The sequence below is a fragment of the Sciurus carolinensis genome, chromosome 3 (genome assembly GCF_902686445.1).
Source record: "Sciurus carolinensis chromosome 3, mSciCar1.2, whole genome shotgun sequence".
In the NCBI taxonomy this organism is placed as follows: Eukaryota; Metazoa; Chordata; class Mammalia; order Rodentia; family Sciuridae; genus Sciurus; species Sciurus carolinensis.
In genome coordinates, this window is record NC_062215.1 from 71,834,776 (window position 1) to 71,838,598 (window position 3,823).

The following is a 3,823-nucleotide window of genomic DNA, read 5'->3' on the forward strand; positions in this document are numbered from 1 at the left end:
TGCCACTGAGCCACAACCTCAGCCCCTCAAGGAAGCTTTTTCGAAAATCAAATCCCATGACAATCATTTGATATCTGGGGTGAACTGTTTCTTTTTGGCTACACAGTCTAGCCATAAATTAGTTTTGGGCACATTGTGTAAGTCTTTGAATCTGGTGAGTTTAAATTGGTTATGTTTTTCTTCCAGTTGATCTGATCTTCTACAAGTGTATGCTGAAGGTTTTGTTCACCTAACTAAGGGGAGAAGCATGACTGGTTATGCTTCTAAACCTGGGTCTCCATTACTAAGAATTTCTTTCTCTCTTCTGAGAGTTCACCTATCTCAATTGGAGGTATGTATCTTCCATTGACAGAGAATGAGAAAGCAAGAGAGCAATGTATTTTAAGGAATTGGTTCACATAGCTGTGGGAGCTAGCAAGTCAGAAATTCATGAGTTGTACTTTTCCCATCAACATGTACAACTATAATGCACAAATAAAAATGTGGGGGAAAAAAAAAGAGTTGTGTCCTTGAATCCAAAGGCCAAAAACTCAGAATATCTGTTGTAGTCTGAAGGTGGAATTCCCTTTTTCTCAGAAACCTGTCAGCTTTTTTTTTTTTTTTTTTTTTTTTTTTTTTTTGGTGGAGGTACTAGGAACTGAACCCAGGGCATTCTAGCACAGAACCATATCTTCAGCCCTTTTTGTTTTTATTTTGAGAGAGGGTCTTGATAAATTGCCTAGAAAGGCCTGGAATTTGTAATCTTCCTGCCTCAGTGTCCCAGGTCACTAGGATTACAGGTGTATGCAACTAGACATGGCCTGTCTTTGCCCTTAAGGCCTTCAACTGATAAGATGGGACAACTCACATTGAGGATAATCTGCTTTATTTAAACTCTAGTAATTGTAAATGTTAATCATATCTAAAAAGTACCTTTATACCAACATTTAGACTGGTGTTTGACCCAATCAACCATCACAGGAATTTATCAAATGGATTGTAGTATCCATGCAATGAGTTTCTCACATATTATTTTTTTAAATATTTTTTTAGTTGTCAATGGACCTTTATTATATTTATATGCAGTGCTGAGAATTCGACCCAGTGCCTCAACATGCTAGGCAAGTGCTCTACCACTGAACTACAACCTCAGTCCTCTCACATATTATTGGCTGAAAGAAAAGCAACTTATATAAGATGTATAACATGATTCCACTTTTTTGTTTAAAAATACTTAGAAAAAAACTATTTGGGAGGATGTATGTCACTCAAGCGGTGGGAGAGTTATGGGTGAATATTATCTGTAATTTTAAAAACTTTTTTGATAATTGTGGATATGTTTGCTTAGTGCAAAATAGTTTCTTAATTAATATTAGATTAGCAATTGTTTCTCATTGCCCCCTCCAGTCAAATTAATCAGGTTTGGGAGCAGGAAATTAAAAAAAAAATCCACGTTTAACCCAGTATTTCCATTTTTCAGTATTTGCCAGAAGCAAACAATCCAAGACTCAGTTTAAGATTTGTGGTCAGGCAGAGTGGCACATGCCATAATCCCAGCAGCTCAGGAGACTGAGGCCAGAGAATCTCAAGTTCACAGTCAGCCTCAGCAATTTATTGAGGCCCTACACAATTTAGCAAGATCCTGCCTCAAAAGATAAAATAAAATGGGCTGGGGATATGGCTCAGTGGTTTAGCGTTCCTGGGTTTAATTTCTGGTACAAAAAAAAATGTATCTGAAGATATTCATCATAGAGATATTTATAACTGGATAAACAGGAACTATCCCAATGCTCCCAATTAGGGTCTGGCTAAGTAAATTATGATATTTCCATGCAACTGAATGTTAAATAGTTATTAAATACTTTGAGGAGTGAACAAAATTCAGGAGGATATAAAATTATCATATGTTGAAGTAATATTTTCATGATATAAAAACACACACACACAAAAAGAAAAAAAACTACTCACAAAACAAATAAACAAAAAAAACCCCCAAAGCCTGGGGATGTACCTCAGTGATAGAGGGCTTGCCTAGCAACTGCAAGGCCCTGGGTCCCCCACCCCTACCCCTCCTCCCATAGCAAAAGTAGACAGCTAGAAGGTAGTGTTGTGTGGTTTAAGTAACCTTTGCTATACTTTGCACCAATTTCCAAGAGTTTTACTTTAGTTATTTATTTTTTAACATTATTTAATTATATACATATTTTTTGACATTGATAGACCTTTATTTTATTCATTTATGTGGTGCTGAGAATCAAACCTAGTGCCTCACACATGCTAGGCAAGCTCTCTACCACTGAGCCACAACCCCAGCCCTGAGTTTTACTTTAAACAAAGGGAAAACATGAAAATATTAAAGTCAGTTTCACTTATTAGTTTGTTTTTTTTAATGAACTGGGGATTAAACCCAGGGATATTCTACTGTTGAACAACATTCCCAGACTTTTTTTTTTTTTCCAATCTTTTCAGGAGGAATCTTGCAAGATTGCTAAGGCTGGCCTCAAATTTGCAAGTCCTTCTGTCTCAGCCTCCCAAGTAGATCGGATTTCAGGCGTGTGTGCCACCACTATTAGTATAGAAGACAGTTTAAAAAGTGTGGTTTTTTCACATCTTAAGTGAAATTCACTTAGATCATCAGTCAATAGCAAACCTTCAATGTATTAAGTCATTAGGCAGAGAACTGATCTCTACTTTGCAAATCTTGAGGATGAGTCTCAATCTTCAATCTAATCTGTTGATCAGAAGCATTTGACATAGTTGATTCCCTCTTTCACTTTGAAATGAAATCAGCACTTCCAGGACTCCTGATTTTACCATTTTCTGATTGCCCTTCTGGTGGTAATGCCCAAGACCCCTTCATCTTCCAACCTCTTCACTATGAAAGGTCGCCAGTACTTGGGTCTTTTCTCTACCTGCATTCACTCCTTAGGTAACCCCAACCAGTTCTATAGCTTTGATACCAGAGATATGTTGACAGTTCCCAAATTTATAATGCTAGGTCTCCGAACTTCAGACTCATATCTAGTATTGTTCTTGACATTTAATTTAATTGTTTAATAGGCCATGGCTATGAGAATAGCATCTTCCCCCAAATTCACATATTGAAGGCCTACCCCGCAATGTGACTATTTGAAAATAGGACCTGTAAGGAATAATATGGTTTCAAAGAGGTAGTAAAGGTGGGGCCCTACTCCAACAGGACTAGTGTCCTTATAAATAGAAGAGACGTCAAAAGGACACAGCAAGAAAGTGGCTTTCTTCCAGCCAATAATCAGGCCCTCACCAGGAGCCCAATCTTGTTGCACCTTATTCTCCAGAACTGTGAGAAAATAAATTTCTGCTGTTCAAGTCATGTAGCCTGTAGCATTTGCTATGAGAGAACGAACGGACTAATGCAGCCAACTCACATATAATATGTTCAAAAGCATCCTCCCAATCTATACCTTTCCTAGGTACATCATTTCTTGGCTCAAATAACTCCACTTCGGAAAGCTATTCCTGGATCATTCAAGAATGGCACTTGCCTATCACTCTGGGCCCGTATTATTTTAACTCAAGAGTACTTCGCTCCATATTTATTCGTTCATGGCTCCTTTGGAATTTAAACTCTAGGACAAGGCCTCTATCTCTTCAGTGTTCTACCTCAGCGACTAAAGCAGGTTGCCCGATGACACAGGCGTTCAATAAACACTTCACTTCAGGACTAGAGGTGTGCCTGAGGAGAAAAGCGTCCGTGGTACGTTCGCATCACGTGGGGGATAACCCGCTACACTGACCCAGACCCCCCCCGCGCCGCTTCCGCGACCCTGAGATTAAAGGCGGGACTTCCTGTTGTGGTGCTAAG